General features: G+C 43.6%; 1 pseudogene; it reads right to left on the reverse strand.

Moving 5' to 3' along the window:
• Positions 1–15,758: 15,758 nt before the first annotated feature.
• On the reverse strand, positions 15,759–17,936 carry LOC141540633 (biotin--protein ligase pseudogene; annotated as a pseudogene).
• Between the last annotated feature and the right edge of the window lie 1,020 nt (positions 17,937–18,956).

Below are 18,956 nucleotides of genomic sequence, written 5' to 3' on the forward strand. Positions count from 1 at the left end.
CTTCTATCCCAAGCACTTAACACAGGGGTTAAACACTATGCCAGTAGATTCTTAATAAATGCTTTCTTGATGGGTGAATGAAATGCACAATCATTTGTGACTCATTACTATGTTTCAGATAATGTTGTGGGCATTGAGAATATGACAACAAACACGAAAATGAAACAGTTACTCCTTTTTTTTAATAATACTTTTTATTGAACACATATATGCAGGGGTGATTTTGCAGCATTGACAATTGCCGAACCTTTTGTTCCAACTTTCCCCTCCTTCTCCCCACTCCCTCCCCCAGATGTCAGGTTGACCAATACATGTTACATATGTGAAATTCAAGTATAAGTTAAACACGATATATGTCTCCATGTCCAAAGAGTTGTTTTGCTGTCCAAGAAGAATTGGAATTTGAAACAGTGTACAATTAGCCTGTGAAGGATACCCAAAATGCAGGCGGACAGAAATAGAGGGATCGGGAATTCTGTGTAGTGACTCGTAGTCATCTCCCAGAGTTCTTTCGCTGGATGTAGCTGGTTCAGTTCATTACTGCTCTAATGGGACTGATTTGGTTCATCTCATTTTGAAGATGGCCACGTCCATGAGAATTGATCATCATATAGCATTGTTGTTGAACTATATGATATTCATTCAACTTTTGTAGTAAATTTCAATATATGAACTACATTGGCCAAGACATTTACTATAAAGTAGTGATTTTCCACTATATCTTTGACCTCTACTCACATATATTAAATTTCTTTAGCCACTTAAGTATAACAAATGCAAATAAGGAAAGCACCATCTCTGAAAGATTATTTATAATTCTTCTCTTAATAAAGAAATAAAAACAAAGGTTTTTTTCTGTATTTTGTGTGGCTTTTATTTATTTATTTGTTTGTTTGTTTGTTTGTTTTCAAAATATCTCCTTGGTTGAGTCAAAAGGATATTACCATCCCACATAACTGAGCAATGACTCAAGAAGGGGGGCTGATATTTTTTCCCTTTTCAAAGGGAGCTATAATGAGGGGTTGACTATTGTGAAACACCTAAATTTCCCTGTCTTGTTGGCATAAAAGAGCTCCAGGTATCAACATACACCAAGTTCCGTCTAAGAAGGGAAAGGCAGGCGACTCTTCTGAAAAAGAGAGAAATCCCTAGTAAACAAAAAGTAACTAAAAGGCATGAGAAAAATCATTAAGGGAAAAAAACCTCAAGCCTCCCCAATCCCAAACAGAACTTTCTGATGAATGGTAGGAAAGAGCTAAGAAATAAAGCAGGAATGTATTTGCAAGTGGCTATGCACTTTTGCCTGAAATGAAACTCACTTCGATATGGCCCACTCTGCTCTCTTGCTCAGGACAGTTGAATTAATTCTTGGGGATGATGAGGTTTTTCAGCATGTCCAAAGAGTTGCCGTCTGGATGCACAGTCATAACATCCCCTCCTTCTCGATGGACTTGAAGGAAGCCAGAATCGTCAATCCCAACAATCCATACCAGTGGGACCTCGTCGTTTCCCAGACGGACTTGCTGACCGCTGTGTATCCAGTATTTGTAATAGAGAGGAAGAATGGCATTAGGTCCTTTGTCCTGAAAGGCATCCAGTAGGCTCTCCAGCACAGTTATTGTTCTTGCCACCAGATAATCCACACGTAACAGACTGAGGTTTTGGTTGTGTTTCTTATTATATTCTATGATGAGATCATTGAGGCAAAGAGTAGGGTGACTGTTATTCACATTAACTCCACAGCCAATAAGAATATGACAAGTTGATCCCATAAGCGTTGAGTTGACCAACACTCCCCCAAGCTTCATTTGATCACTGTAGTAGATATCATTGGGCCACTTGACTCTTAAATTGATGTCCTGATAGTCAGGAATGGATCGAACTGCCTCCACCACTGCCAAAGACATCAAGTGTTGAACAAATGGGATTCTCTGACCCAGATGAGAATCTAGGGGGATGTGGAGGTGTAAGGTGGAAAGAGAACATCCCACAGGACTAAGCCAGACATTGCCATCACGACCTTTTCCTTGAGTTTGCTGGGCTGCAATCGCTACTAAACCCAGGTGTGGTGGCACCTCAACCATCAAGCCGTCCAGAAGATCCATTGTGGATGAAGTCACTTCAGCAAACAGAATGATCTTTCCCAGTTGCTTTGTGTGCAAATGTTTTTGATAGAGCTCCAGGTGAAAATGTTCTGGGGCAAAATCCTCTGTGGCAGTGATAACTGGCATATGAGATGGGGTCACTTCCAATTCTGGTGGATGGGATGAAACAAACTGAAGGGTCAGCTTGCTGAATTGCATTACTCCTTCGGGTCCCACATTTCTTGCCAGCCACTGCATAAAAGAAGTTCGGACTTCCTCATCAGCTGTGAGCAAATAGAGAGGAGTCAGGGGAGGAATTTTCTTTAATTCACACCTTAGGCCAAGGACCCTCAGGATCTCCTTCAGGACTTCCAATCGGGTGAAATGGCTTGATTTCAGCAAATTAAAGGCAGCTGGAGCTTCTATCAAAGTGCTGGGAGACATTTCCAAGTGCACCTGACAGAGAATTGCTTCTCCTCCGTTTGTTCCACAAGGCAGGTGAACAATCATCCTGTCTCGATGCACGTTTTCTAAGTAACCCTCTAGCTGTCCAGGATGGGTAGGCAGCTGTCCAGGGCCTTCTTCAAATAGGATCCCACTTGTCACTACATTCAGTTTCATTTCACTGTCATCAGCCTTGGAAAAAACCAATGTCTGGATGCTCTTCTTCAGTTCCTCTTTGCTTTTCAGCTGTAGGCCACCAAACGTGAAGGAGGAAGATAGCCCCCAAACCTTCCCACCTTGGGACAGGTACAAGATGAACTTTTGGGAAACTGCTTCAGAAATAGGCTCTTCTGTGGCAATGATCAACAATAAACAGTGATGCAGCCATGGATGGCTGAGCACATTTTTCTCCTTCAGCTGGGAGATGACATAACAATCAGTGTCAATACAATCCTTCAGAAGGGAATGGAGCTGCTGGAATCTCTGCTGTCCTTTCTGAGAGTCAGAGCCCACAAAGAGTAAAATGTTCGGTGGCTTCTCGGGAATATTGACTCTTCTCCTTCGTCCAGGTTGGCAAGTTGGCTTAACACTGCCTTCTTGGCTGCTGCTGAAACCATGAGGAAGATCTGCAAGGTCTTCTGCAGATGCCAATCTGACAGCTTCAGTGGTGCTGCTTTCTAGTCCCAAACACTCCAGGCAGCTTGAAAGATGGAAGTGATGGTATTCATCCAATCCAGCTCCTTTTCCCCATGCATTGGTGGCTTCTTGCTGACAAGCATTGCCTTTCTTCCGACGATACTCCTCCTTTTGAATCTTTTGGTCATCCCTGTCTCTCAAAGGCTCCAACATTTCTGCTTTGATGTGAAACTCCTCCACTTCTGTGATGTGGGATACTGTCCGTGGCTGTAGTTCTTTTAGCACCGAGGCCTGCAGATGCACAGAAGCAATGTTTTGGGGTGCCAAACCACTATCCAATTGGAGTCTGTTTTCCATGAATGCAGTGTGATGAAATGATCTCTACTTGCTTCAGCAACTAGCTTCTAAGGCTCACCGGGTCTTCAGGCTAATGGCAAACAAGAGTCTGCCCACTTTCCTGCAAGCAGGAGTGAAAGTCCAGATCTTTGATTTTGTCTTTCAAAGTCCTGAATCTTTTCCTGGGCCCTGTGAGCTTTACTAGAGGCCTTTCTCTGTCCTTGGTTCCCAAGAGCTCGCTTGGAGTGTGTCCGAATCCAAAGATTTGTCCTCCAGCCTCTAGCCAGCTTCAGCCTGTCAATGTCCTCCCAGTGTGTCCAGCCAGCCCCAAAGTACAAGTCGGAATAGATCAGACTCCAAGAGGGTGGGATTGTGGGTTTCCTGGTCCAGTGAATCTCCCCACTGAATCCTGCTCTGAATCTCCTGGAGCTTCCAGTGGGCTTGTCCTTTTATAGGCTCTTTGAAAGGTGTGAACTCTTAAAGGGGGGGGAGGTGTGAACTTGTAAAGGGGGGAAAGTGTGAACTCTAAACTAGAGAACAGCTAAGTACCATGCTAATAACCCTGTTACCACTTTGTCAGAACCCTAACACTGCCCCAATGATTTTGCTCTGACTCTCTAATTCAGGGGTTCTCAAACCCACTGAGGATGTTTATGAGGTCCTCCAGATTGTGTTCAATGGACTGAGGGGGCGGAGACAGAGTGTGAGTTTTTGTTTGTACTATAGTCCTGCCCTCCAACAGTGTGAGGGACAGTGAACTGGCCCCCTATTTGAAAGTTTGAGGCCCACTGGGTCTAATTCATCTGTACCTTTGTTATTGCCCATGCCAGAAAAGTTCTTACTCCTCCCTTCTGCTCTAGCTCCTTTCCAGTATCATCTTCTTCAAGAGGTCCTTTCTGAAGCCCTCAGTTGTTTGTACTCTCCTCCTTCCCTAGTATGGTGCTTTAATCTTCTATGTGTCTTTTCTTTGCTTCTCTGTGAACATTAGTCCTTAGTTCTCTTATGGAGATGGAATTGGGCCATTCTCTGAGTCCATTTAGAGAAAGGATCTCAGATCAACCATTCTTCCCAAGCTGCATTTTGAATTCTCTGCCTATGACTACCCTGTATTTCCTTTCCTTTTTCAGTTCCAAGTTTGTGTTCTCTTTCCCCCCTCAGAATTGGGTAAGCTTTTTGAGGAGAGGGACTATCTTTTTGCTTCTGTTTGTATCCCTAGTGCTTTGCATAGTGCCTGCCACATGGTAGGGGCTTAATAAATGCTTGTTGATTTAAAGGCAGAAATTGTATGATTTGGGGGCTTCTATCCCAAGCACTTAACACAGGGGTTAAACACTGTGCCAGTAGATTCTTAATAAATGCTTTCTTGATGGGTGAATGAAATGAACAATCATTTGTGACTCATTACTATGTTTCAGATAATGTTGTGGGCATTGAGAATATGACAACAAACACGAAAATGAAACAGTTACTCCTTTTTTTTAATAATACTTTTTATTGAACACATATATGCAGGGGTGATTTTGCAGCATTGACAATTGCCCAACCTTTTGTTCCAACTTTCCCCTCCTTCTCCCCACTCCCTCCCCCAGATGTCAGGTTGACCAATACATGTTACATATGTGAAATTCAAGTATAAGTTAAACACGATATATGTCTCCATGTCCAAAGAGTTGTTTTGCTGTCCAAGAAGAATCGGAATTTGAAACAGTGTACAATTAGCCTGTGAAGGATACCCAAAATGCAGGCGGACAGAAATAGAGGGATCGGGAATTCTGTGTAGTGACTCGTAGTCATCTCCCAGAGTTCTTTCGCTGGATGTAGCTGGTTCAGTTCATTACTGCTCTAATGGGACTGATTTGGTTCATCTCATTTTGAAGATGGCCACGTCCATGAGAATTGATCATCATATAGCATTGTTGTTGAACTATATGATATTCATTCAACTTTTGTAGTAAATTTCAATATATGAACTACATTGGCCAAGACATTTACTATAAAGTAGTGATTTTCCACTATATCTTTGACCTCTACTCACATATATTAAATTTCTTTAGCCACTTAAGTATAACAAATGCAAATAAGGAAAGCACCATCTCTGAAAGATTATTTATAATTCTTCTCTTAATAAAGAAATAAAAACAAAGGTTTTTTTCTGTATTTTGTGTGGCTTTTATTTATTTATTTGTTTGTTTGTTTGTTTGTTTTCAAAATATCTCCTTGGTTGAGTCAAAAGGATATTACCATCCCACATAACTGAGCAATGACTCAAGAAGGGGGGCTGATATTTTTTCCCTTTTCAAAGGGAGCTATAATGAGGGGTTGACTATTGTGAAACACCTAAATTTCCCTGTCTTGTTGGCATAAAAGAGCTCCAGGTATCAACATACACCAAGTTCCGTCTAAGAAGGGAAAGGCAGGCGACTCTTCTGAAAAAGAGAGAAATCCCTAGTAAACAAAAAGTAACTAAAAGGCATGAGAAAAATCATTAAGGGAAAAAAACCTCAAGCCTCCCCAATCCCAAACAGAACTTTCTGATGAATGGTAGGAAAGAGCTAAGAAATAAAGCAGGAATGTATTTGCAAGTGGCTATGCACTTTTGCCTGAAATGAAACTCACTTCGATATGGCCCACTCTGCTCTCTTGCTCAGGACAGTTGAATTAATTCTTGGGGATGATGAGGTTTTTCAGCATGTCCAAAGAGTTGCCGTCTGGATGCACAGTCATAACATCCCCTCCTTCTCGATGGACTTGAAGGAAGCCAGAATCGTCAATCCCAACAATCCATACCAGTGGGCCCTCGTCGTTTCCCAGACGGACTTGCTGACCGCTGTGTATCCAGTATTTGTAATAGAGAGGAAGAATGGCATTAGGTCCTTTGTCCTGAAAGGCATCCAGTAGGCTCTCCAGCACAGTTATTGTTCTTGCCACCAGATAATCCACACGTAACAGACTGAGGTTTTGGTTGTGTTTCTTATTATATTCTATGATGAGATCATTGAGGCAAAGAGTAGGGTGACTGTTATTCACATTAACTCCACAGCCAATAAGAATATGACAAGTTGATCCCATAAGCGTTGAGTTGACCAACACTCCCCCAAGCTTCATTTGATCACTGTAGTAGATATCATTGGGCCACTTGACTCTTAAATTGATGTCCTGATAGTCAGGAATGGATCGAACTGCCTCCACCACTGCCAAAGACATCAAGTGTTGAACAAATGGGATTCTCTGACCCAGATGAGAATCTAGGGGGATGTGGAGGTGTAAGGTGGAAAGAGAACATCCCACAGGACTAAGCCAGACATTGCCATCACGACCTTTTCCTTGAGTTTGCTGGGCTGCAATCGCTACTAAACCCAGGTGTGGTGGCACCTCAACCATCAAGCCGTCCAGAAGATCCATTGTGGATGAAGTCACTTCAGCAAACAGAATGATCTTTCCCAGTTGCTTTGTGTGCAAATGTTTTTGATAGAGCTCCAGGTGAAAATGTTCTGGGGCAAAATCCTCTGTGGCAGTGATAACTGGCATATGAGATGGGGTCACTTCCAATTCTGGTGGATGGGATGAAACAAACTGAAGGGTCAGCTTGCTGAATTGCATTACTCCTTCGGGTCCCACATTTCTTGCCAGCCACTGCATAAAAGAAGTTCGGACTTCCTCATCAGCTGTGAGCAAATAGAGAGGAGTCAGGGGAGGAATTTTCTTTAATTCACACCTTAGGCCAAGGACCCTCAGGATCTCCTTCAGGACTTCCAATCGGGTGAAATGGCTTGATTTCAGCAAATTAAAGGCAGCTGGAGCTTCTATCAAAGTGCTGGGAGACATTTCCAAGTGCACCTGACAGAGAATTGCTTCTCCTCCGTTTGTTCCACAAGGCAGGTGAACAATCATCCTGTCTCGATGCACGTTTTCTAAGTAACCCTCTAGCTGTCCAGGATGGGTAGGCAGCTGTCCAGGGCCTTCTTCAAATAGGATCCCACTTGTCACTACATTCAGTTTCATTTCACTGTCATCAGCCTTGGAAAAAACCAATGTCTGGATGCTCTTCTTCAGTTCCTCTTTGCTTTTCAGCTGTAGGCCACCAAACGTGAAGGAGGAAGATAGCCCCAAAACCTTCCCACCTTGGGACAGGTACAAGATGAACTTTTGGGAAACTGCTTCAGAAATAGGCTCTTCTGTGGCAATGATCAACAATAAACAGTGATGCAGCCATGGATGGCTGAGCACATTTTTCTCCTTCAGCTGGGAGATGACATAACAATCAGTGTCAATACAATCCTTCAGAAGGGAATGGAGCTGCTGGAATCTCTGCTGTCCTTTCTGAGAGTCAGAGCCCACAAAGAGTAAAATGTTCGGTGGCTTCTCGGGAATATTGACTCTTCTCCTTCGTCCAGGTTGGCAAGTTGGCTTAACACTGCCTTCTTGGCGGCTGCTGCTGAAACCATGAGGAAGATCTGCAAGGTCTTCTGCAGATGCCAATCTGACAGCTTCAGTGGTGCTGCTTTCTAGTCCCAAACACTCCAGGCAGCTTGAAAGATGGAAGTGATGGTATTCATCCAATCCAGCTCCTTTTCCCCATGCATTGGTGGCTTCTTGCTGACAAGCATAGCCTTTCTTCCGACGATACTCCTCCTTTTGAATCTTTTGGTCATCCCTGTCTCTCAAAGGCTCCAACATTTCTGCTTTGATGTGAAACTCCTCCACTTCTGTGATGTGGGATACTGTCCGTGGCTGTAGTTCTTTTAGCACCGAGGCCTGCAGAGGCACAGAAGCAATGTTTTGGGGTGCCAAACCACTATCCAATTGGAGTCTGTTTTCCATGAATGCAGTGTGATGAAATGATCTCTACTTGCTTCAGCAACTAGCTTCTAAGGCTCACCGGGTCTTCAGGCTAATGGCAAACAAGAGTCTGCCCACTTTCCTGCAAGCAGGAGTGAAAGTCCAGATCTTTGATTTTGTCTTTCAAAGTCCTGAATCTTTTCCTGGGCCCTGTGAGCTTTACTAGAGGCCTTTCTCTGTCCTTGGTTCCCAAGAGCTCGCTTGGAGTGTGTCCGAATCCAAAGATTTGTCCTCCAGCCTCTGGCCAGCTTCAGCCTCTCAATGTCCTCCCAGTGTGTCCAGCCAGCCCCAAAGTACAAGTCGGAATAGATCAGACTCCAAGAGGGTGGGATTGTGGGTTTCCTGGTCCAGTGAATCTCCCCACTGAATCCTGCTCTGAATCTCCTGGAGCTTCCAGTGGGCTTGTCCTTTTATAGGCTCTTTGAAAGGTGTGAACTCTTAAAGGGGGGGGAGGTGTGAACTTGTAAAGGGGGGAAAGTGTGAACTCTAAACTAGAGAACAGCTAAGTACCATGCTAATAACCCTGTTACCACTTTGTCAGAACCCTAACACTGCCCCAATGATTTTGCTCTGACTCTCTAATTCAGGGGTTCTCAAACCCACTGAGGATGTTTATGAGGTCCTCCAGATTGTGTTCAATGGACTGAGGGGGCGGAGACAGAGTGTGAGTTTTTGTTTGTACTATAGTCCTGCCCTCCAACAGTGTGAGGGACAGTGAACTGGCCCCCTATTTGAAAGTTTGAGGCCCACTGGGTCTAATTCATCTGTACCTTTGTTATTGCCCATGCCAGAAAAGTTCTTACTCCTCCCTTCTGCTCTAGCTCCTTTCCAGTATCATCTTCTTCAAGAGGTCCTTTCTAAAGCCCTCAGTTGTTTGTACTCTCCTCCTTCCCTAGTATGGTGCTTTAATCTTCTATGTGTCTTTTCTTTGCTTCTCTGTGAACATTAGTCCTTAGTTCTCTTATGGAGATGGAATTGGGCCATTCTCTGAGTCCATTTAGAGAAAGGATCTCAGATCAACCATTCTTCCCAAGCTGCATTTTGAATTCTCTGCCTATGACTACCCTGTCTTTCCTTTCCTTTTTCAGTTCCAAGTTTGTGTTCTCTTTCCCCCCTCAGAATTGGGTAAGCTTTTTGAGGAGAGGGACTATCTTTTTGCTTCTGTTTGTATCCCTAGTGCTTTGCATAGTGCCTGCCACATGGTAGGGGCTTAATAAATGCTTGTTGATTTAAAGGCAGAAATTGTATGATTTGGGGGCTTCTATCTCAAGCACTTAACACAGGGGTTAAACACTGTGCCAGTAGATTCTTAATAAATGCTTTCTTGATGGGTGAATGAAATGAACAATTATTTGTGACTCATTACTAAGTTTCAGATAATGTTGTGGGCATTGAGAATATGACAACAAACACGAAAATGAAACAGTTACTCCTTTTTTTTAATAATACTTTTTATTGAACACATATATGCAGGGGTGATTTTGCAGCATTGACAATTGCCGAACCTTTTGTTCCAACTTTCCCCTCCTTCTCCCCACTCCCTCCCCCAGATGTCAGGTTGACCAATACATGTTACATATGTGAAATTCAAGTATAAGTTAAACACGATATATGTCTCCATGTCCAAAGAGTTGTTTTGCTGTCCAAGAAGAATCGGAATTTGAAACAGTGTACAATTAGCCTGTGAAGGATACCCAAAATGCAGGCGGACAGAAATAGAGGGATCGGGAATTCTGTGTAGTGACTCGTAGTCATCTCCCAGAGTTCTTTCGCTGGATGTAGCTGGTTCAGTTCATTACTGCTCTAATGGGACTTATTTGGTTCATCTCATTTTGAAGATGGCCACGTCCATGAGAATTGATCATCATATAGCATTGTTGTTGAACTATATGATATTCATTCAACTTTTGTAGTAAATTTCAATATATGAACTACATTGGCCAAGACATTTACTATAAAGTAGTGATTTTCCACTATATCTTTGACCTCTACTCACATATATTAAATTTCTTTAGCCACTTAAGTATAACAAATGCAAATAAGGAAAGCACCATCTCTGAAAGATTATTTATAATTCTTCTCTTAATAAAGAAATAAAAACAAAGGTTTTTTTCTGTATTTTGTGTGGCTTTTATTTATTTATTTGTTTGTTTGTTTGTTTGTTTTCAAAATATCTCCTTGGTTGAGTCAAAAGGATATTACCATCCCACATAACTGAGCAATGACTCAAGAAGGGGGGCTGATATTTTTTCCCTTTTCAAAGGGAGCTATAATGAGGGGTTGACTATTGTGAAACACCTAAATTTCCCTGTCTTGTTGGCATAAAAGAGCTCCAGGTATCAACATACACCAAGTTCCGTCTAAGAAGGGAAAGGCAGGCGACTCTTCTGAAAAAGAGAGAAATCCCTAGTAAACAAAAAGTAACTAAAAGGCATGAGAAAAATCATTAAGGGAAAAAAACCTCAAGCCTCCCCAATCCCAAACAGAACTTTCTGATGAATGGTAGGAAAGAGCTAAGAAATAAAGCAGGAATGTATTTGCAAGTGGCTATGCACTTTTGCCTGAAATGAAACTCACTTCGATATGGCCCACTCTGCTCTCTTGCTCAGGACAGTTGAATTAATTCTTGGGGATGATGAGGTTTTTCAGCATGTCCAAAGAGTTGCCGTCTGGATGCACAGTCATAACATCCCCTCCTTCTCGATGGACTTGAAGGAAGCCAGAATCGTCAATCCCAACAATCCATACCAGTGGGCCCTCGTCGTTTCCCAGACGGACTTGCTGACCGCTGTGTATCCAGTATTTGTAATAGAGAGGAAGAATGGCATTAGGTCCTTTGTCCTGAAAGGCATCCAGTAGGCTCTCCAGCACAGTTATTGTTCTTGCCACCAGATAATCCACACGTAACAGACTGAGGTTTTGGTTGTGTTTCTTATTATATTCTATGATGAGATCATTGAGGCAAAGAGTAGGGTGACTGTTATTCACATTAACTCCACAGCCAATAAGAATATGACAAGTTGATCCCATAAGCGTTGAGTTGACCAACACTCCCCCAAGCTTCATTTGATCACTGTAGTAGATATCATTGGGCCACTTGACTCTTAAATTGATGTCCTGATAGTCAGGAATGGATCGAACTGCCTCCACCACTGCCAAAGACATCAAGTGTTGAACAAATGGGATTCTCTGACCCAGATGAGAATCTAGGGGGATGTGGAGGTGTAAGGTGGAAAGAGAACATCCCACAGGACTAAGCCAGACATTGCCATCACGACCTTTTCCTTGAGTTTGCTGGGCTGCAATCGCTACTAAACCCAGGTGTGGTGGCACCTCAACCATCAAGCCGTCCAGAAGATCCATTGTGGATGAAGTCACTTCAGCAAACAGAATGATCTTTCCCAGTTGCTTTGTGTGCAAATGTTTTTGATAGAGCTCCAGGTGAAAATGTTCTGGGGCAAAATCCTCTGTGGCAGTGATAACTGGCATATGAGATGGGGTCACTTCCAATTCTGGTGGATGGGATGAAACAAACTGAAGGGTCAGCTTGCTGAATTGCATTACTCCTTCGGGTCCCACATTTCTTGCCAGCCACTGCATAAAAGAAGTTCGGACTTCCTCATCAGCTGTGAGCAAATAGAGAGGAGTCAGGGGAGGAATTTTCTTTAATTCACACCTTAGGCCAAGGACCCTCAGGATCTCCTTCAGGACTTCCAATCGGGTGAAATGGCTTGATTTCAGCAAATTAAAGGCAGCTGGAGCTTCTATCAAAGTGCTGGGAGACATTTCCAAGTGCACCTGACAGAGAATTGCTTCTCCTCCGTTTGTTCCACAAGGCAGGTGAACAATCATCCTGTCTCGATGCACGTTTTCTAAGTAACCCTCTAGCTGTCCAGGATGGGTAGGCAGCTGTCCAGGGCCTTCTTCAAATAGGATCCCACTTGTCACTACATTCAGTTTCATTTCACTGTCATAAGCCTTGGAAAAAACCAATGTCTGGATGCTCTTCTTCAGTTCCTCTTTGCTTTTCAGCTGTAGGCCACCAAACGTGAAGGAGGAAGATAGCCCCAAAACCTTCCCACCTTGGGACAGGTACAAGATGAACTTTTGGGAAACTGCTTCAGAAATAGGCTCTTCTGTGGCAATGATCAACAATAAACAGTGATGCAGCCATGGATGGCTGAGCACATTTTTCTCCTTCAGCTGGGAGATGACATAACAATCAGTGTCAATACAATCCTTCAGAAGGGAATGGAGCTGCTGGAATCTCTGCTGTCCTTTCTGAGAGTCAGAGCCCACAAAGAGTAAAATGTTCGGTGGCTTCTCGGGAATATTGACTCTTCTCCTTCGTCCAGGTTGGCAAGTTGGCTTAACACTGCCTTCTTGGCGGCTGCTGCTGAAACCATGAGGAAGATCTGCAAGGTCTTCTGCAGATGCCAATCTGACAGCTTCAGTGGTGCTGCTTTCTAGTCCCAAACACTCCAGGCAGCTTGAAAGATGGAAGTGATGGTATTCATCCAATCCAGCTCCTTTTCCCCATGCATTGGTGGCTTCTTGCTGACAAGCATTGCCTTTCTTCCGACGATACTCCTCCTTTTGAATCTTTTGGTCATCCCTGTCTCTCAAAGGCTCCAACATTTCTGCTTTGATGTGAAACTCCTCCACTTCTGTGATGTGGGATACTGTCCGTGGCTGTAGTTCTTTTAGCACCGAGGCCTGCAGATGCACAGAAGCAATGTTTTGGGGTGCCAAACCACTATCCAATTGGAGTCTGTTTTCCATGAATGCAGTGTGATGAAATGATCTCTACTTGCTTCAGCAACTAGCTTCTAAGGCTCACCGGGTCTTCAGGCTAATGGCAAACAAGAGTCTGCCCACTTTCCTGCAAGCAGGAGTGAAAGTCCAGATCTTTGATTTTGTCTTTCAAAGTCCTGAATCTTTTCCTGGGCCCTGTGAGCTTTACTAGAGGCCTTTCTCTGTCCTTGGTTCCCAAGAGCTCGCTTGGAGTGTGTCCGAATCCAAAGATTTGTCCTCCAGCCTCTAGCCAGCTTCAGCCTCTCAATGTCCTCCCAGTGTGTCCAGCCAGCCCCAAAGTACAAGTCGGAATAGATCAGACTCCAAGAGGGTGGGATTGTGGGTTTCCTGGTCCAGTGAATCTCCCCACTGAATCCTGCTCTGAATCTCCTGGAGCTTCCAGTGGGCTTGTCCTTTTATAGGCTCTTTGAAAGGTGTGAACTCTTAAAGGGGGGGGGAGGTGTGAACTTGTAAAGGGGGGAAAGTGTGAACTCTAAACTAGAGAACAGCTAAGTACCATGCTAATAACCCTGTTACCACTTTGTCAGAACCCTAACACTGCCCCAATGATTTTGCTCTGACTCTCTAATTCAGGGGTTCTCAAACCCACTGAGGATGTTTATGAGGTCCTCCAGATTGTGTTCAATGGACTGAGGGGGCGGAGACAGAGTGTGAGTTTTGTTTGTACTATAGTCCTGCCCTCCAACAGTGTGAGGGACAGTGAACTGGCCCCCTATTTGAAAGTTTGAGGCCCACTGGGTCTAATTCATCTGTACCTTTGTTATTGCCCATGCCAGAAAAGTTCTTACTCCTCCCTTCTGCTCTAGCTCCTTTCCAGTATCATCTTCTTCAAGAGGTCCTTTCTGAAGCCCTCAGTTGTTTGTACTCTCCTCCTTCCCTAGTATGGTGCTTTAATCTTCTATGTGTCTTTTCTTTGCTTCTCTGTGAACATTAGTCCTTAGTTCTCTTATGGAGATGGAATTGGGCCATTCTCTGAGTCCATTTAGAGAAAGGATCTCAGATCAACCATTCTTCCCAAGCTGCATTTTGAATTCTCTGCCTATGACTACCCTGTCTTTCCTTTCCTTTTTCAGTTCCAAGTTTGTGTTCTCTTTCCCCCCTCAGAATTGGGTAAGCTTTTTGAGGAGAGGGACTATCTTTTTGCTTCTGTTTGTATCCCTAGTGCTTTGCATAGTGCCTGCCACATGGTAGGGGCTTAATAAATGCTTGTTGATTTAAAGGCAGAAATTGTATGATTTGGGGGCTTCTATCCCAAGCACTTAACACAGGGGTTAAACACTGTGCCAGTAGATTCTTAATAAATGCTTTCTTGATGGGTGAATGAAATGCACAATCATTTGTGACTCATTACTATGTTTCAGATAATGTTGTGGGCATTGAGAATATGACAACAAACACGAAAATGAAACAGTTACTCCTTTTTTTTAATAATACTTTTTATTGAACACATATATGCAGGGGTGATTTTGCAGCATTGACAATTGCCGAACCTTTTGTTCCAACTTTCCCCTCCTTCTCCCCACTCCCTCCCCCAGATGTCAGGTTGACCAATACATGTTACATATGTGAAATTCAAGTATAAGTTAAACACGATATATGTCTCCATGTCCAAAGAGTTGTTTTGCTGTCCAAGAAGAATCAGAATTTGAAACAGTGTACAATTAGCCTGTGAAGGATACCCAAAATGCAGGCGGACAGAAATAGAGGGATCGGGAATTCTGTGTAGTGACTCGTAGTCATCTCCCAGAGTTCTTTCGCTGGATGTAGCTGGTTCAGTTCATTACTGCTCTAATGGGACTGATTTGGTTCATCTCATTTTGAAGATGGCCACGTCCATGAGAATTGATCATCATATAGCATTGTTGTTGAACTATATGATATTCATTCAACTTTTGTAGTAAATTTCAATATATGAACTACATTGGCCAAGACATTTACTATAAAGTAGTGATTTTCCACTATATCTTTGACCTCTACTCACATATATTAAATTTCTTTAGCCACTTAAGTATAACAAATGCAAATAAGGAAAGCACCATCTCTGAAAGATTATTTATAATTCTTCTCTTAATAAAGAAATAAAAACAAAGGTTTTTTTCTGTATTTTGTGTGGCTTTTATTTATTTATTTGTTTGTTTGTTTGTTTGTTTTCAAAATATCTCCTTGGTTGAGTCAAAAGGATATTACCATCCCACATAACTGAGCAATGACTCAAGAAGGGGGGCTGATATTTTTTCCCTTTTCAAAGGGAGCTATAATGAGGGGTTGACTATTGTGAAACACCTAAATTTCCCTGTCTTGTTGGCATAAAAGAGCTCCAGGTATCAACATACACCAAGTTCCGTCTAAGAAGGGAAAGGCAGGCGACTCTTCTGAAAAAGAGAGAAATCCCTAGTAAACAAAAAGTAACTAAAAGGCATGAGAAAAATCATTAAGGGAAAAAAACCTCAAGCCTCCCCAATCCCAAACAGAACTTTCTGATGAATGGTAGGAAAGAGCTAAGAAATAAAGCAGGAATGTATTTGCAAGTGGCTATGCACTTTTGCCTGAAATGAAACTCACTTCGATATGGCCCACTCTGCTCTCTTGCTCAGGACAGTTGAATTAATTCTTGGGGATGATGAGGTTTTTCAGCATGTCCAAAGAGTTGCCGTCTGGATGCACAGTCATAACATCCCCTCCTTCTCGATGGACTTGAAGGAAGCCAGAATCGTCAATCCCAACAATCCATACCAGTGGGCCCTCGTCGTTTCCCAGACGGACTTGCTGACCGCTGTGTATCCAGTATTTGTAATAGAGAGGAAGAATGGCATTAGGTCCTTTGTCCTGAAAGGCATCCAGTAGGCTCTCCAGCACAGTTATTGTTCTTGCCACCAGATAATCCACACGTAACAGACTGAGGTTTTGGTTGTGTTTCTTATTATATTCTATGATGAGATCATTGAGGCAAAGAGTAGGGTGACTGTTATTCACATTAACTCCACAGCCAATAAGAATATGACAAGTTGATCCCATAAGCGTTGAGTTGACCAACACTCCCCCAAGCTTCATTTGATCACTGTAGTAGATATCATTGGGCCACTTGACTCTTAAATTGATGTCCTGATAGTCAGGAATGGATCGAACTGCCTCCACCACTGCCAAAGACATCAAGTGTTGAACAAATGGGATTCTCTGACCCAGATGAGAATCTAGGGGGATGTGGAGGTGTAAGGTGGAAAGAGAACATCCCACAGGACTAAGCCAGACATTGCCATCACGACCTTTTCCTTGAGTTTGCTGGGCTGCAATCGCTACTAAACCCAGGTGTGGTGGCACCTCAACCATCAAGCCGTCCAGAAGATCCATTGTGGATGAAGTCACTTCAGCAAACAGAATGATCTTTCCCAGTTGCTTTGTGTGCAAATGTTTTTGATAGAGCTCCAGGTGAAAATGTTCTGGGGCAAAATCCTCTGTGGCAGTGATAACTGGCATATGAGATGGGGTCACTTCCAATTCTGGTGGATGGGATGAAACAAACTGAAGGGTCAGCTTGCTGAATTGCATTACTCCTTCGGGTCCCACATTTCTTGCCAGCCACTGCATAAAAGAAGTTCGGACTTCCTCATCAGCTGTGAGCAAATAGAGAGGAGTCAGGGGAGGAATTTTCTTTAATTCACACCTTAGGCCAAGGACCCTCAGGATCTCCTTCAGGACTTCCAATCGGGTGAAATGGCTTGATTTCAGCAAATTAAAGGCAGCTGGAGCTTCTATCAAAGTGCTGGGAGACATTTCCAAGTGCACCTGACAGAGAATTGCTTCTCCTCCGTTTGTTCCACAAGGCAGGTGAACAATCATCCTGTCTCGATGCACGTTTTCTAAGTAACCCTCTAGCTGTCCAGGATGGGTAGGCAGCTGTCCAGGGCCTTCTTCAAATAGGATCCCACTTGTCACTACATTCAGTTTCATTTCACTGTCATCAGCCTTGGAAAAAACCAATGTCTGGATGCTCTTCTTCAGTTCCTCTTTGCTTTTCAGCTGTAGGCCACCAAACGTGAAGGAGGAAGATAGCCCCAAAACCTTCCCACCTTGGGACAGGTACAAGATGAACTTTTGGGAAACTGCTTCAGAAATAGGCTCTTCTGTGGCAATGATCAACAATAAACAGTGATGCAGCCATGGATGGCTGAGCACATTTTTCTCCTTCAGCTGGGAGATGACATAACAATCAGTGTCAATACAATCCTTCAGAAGGGAATGGAGCTGCTGGAATCTCTGCTGTCCTTTCTGAGAGTCAGAGCCCACAAAGAGTAAAATGTTCGGTGGCTTCTCGGGAATATTGACTCTTCTCCTTCGTCCAGGTTGGCAAGTTGGCTTAACACTGCCTTCTTGGCGGCTGCTGCTGAAACCATGAGGAAGATCTGCAAGGTCTTCTGCAGATGCCAATCTGACAGCTTCAGTGGTGCTGCTTTCTAGTCCCAAACACTCCAGGCAGCTTGAAAGATGGAAGTGATGGTATTCATCCAATCCAGCTCCTTTTCCCCATGCATTGGTGGCTTCTTGCTGACAAGCATTGCCTTTCTTCCGACGATACTCCTCCTTTTGAATCTTTTGGTCATCCCTGTCTCTCAAAGGCTCCAACATTTCTGCTTTGATGTGAAACTCCTCCACTTCTGTGATGTGGGATACTGTCCGTGGCTGTAGTTCTTTTAGCACCGAGGCCTGCAGATGCACAGAAGCAATGTTTTGGGGTGCCAAACCACTATCCAATTGGAGTCTGTTTTCCATGAATGCAGTGTGATGAAATGATCTCTACTTGCTTCAGCAACTAGCTTCTAAGGCTCACCGGGTCTTCAGGCTAATGGCAAACAAGAGTCTGCCCACTTTCCTGCAAGCAGGAGTGAAAGTCCAGATCTTTGATTTTGTCTTTCAAAGTCCTGAATCTTTTCCTGGGCCCTGTGAGCTTTACTAGAGGCCTTTCTCTGTCCTTGGTTCCCAAGAGCTCGCTTGGAGTGTGTCCGAATCCAAAGATTTGTCCTCCAGCCTCTAGCCAGCTTCAGCCTCTCAATGTCCTCCCAGTGTGTCCAGCCAGCCCCAAAGTACAAGTCGGAATAGATCAGACTCCAAGAGGGTGGGATTGTGGGTTTCCTGGTCCAGTGAATCTCCCCACTGAATCCTGCTCTGAATCTCCTGGAGCTTCCAGTGGGCTTGTCCTTTTATAGGCTCTTTGAAAGGTGTGAACTCTTAAAGGGGGGGGAGGTGTGAACTTGTAAAGGGGGGAAAGTGTGAACTCTAAACTAGAGAACAGCTAAGTACCATGCTAATAACCCTGTTACCACTTTGTCAGAACCCTAACACTGCCCCAATGATTTTGCTCTGACTCTCTAATTCAGGGGTTCTCAAACCCACTGAGGATGTTTATGAGGTCCTCCAGATTGTGTTCAATGGACTGAGGGGGCGGAGACAGAGTGTGAGTTTTTGTTTGTACTATAGTCCTGCCCTCCAACAGTGTGAGGGACAGTGAACTGGCCCCCTATTTGAAAGTTTGAGGCCCACTGGGTCTAATTCATCTGTACCTTTGTTATTGCCCATGCCAGAAAAGTTCTTACTCCTCCCTTCTGCTCTAGCTCCTTTCCAGTATCATCTTCTTCAAGAGGTCCTTTCTGAAGCCCTCAGTTGTTTGTACTCTCCTCCTTCCCTAGTATGGTGCTTTAATCTTCTATGTGTCTTTTCTTTGCTTCTCTGTGAACATTAGTCCTTAGTTCTCTTATGGAGATGGAATTGGGCCATTCTCTGAGTCCATTTAGAGAAAGGATCTCAGAT

This window comes from Sminthopsis crassicaudata, chromosome 4 (assembly GCF_048593235.1).
Source record: "Sminthopsis crassicaudata isolate SCR6 chromosome 4, ASM4859323v1, whole genome shotgun sequence".
NCBI lineage: Eukaryota > Metazoa > Chordata > Mammalia > Dasyuromorphia > Dasyuridae > Sminthopsis > Sminthopsis crassicaudata.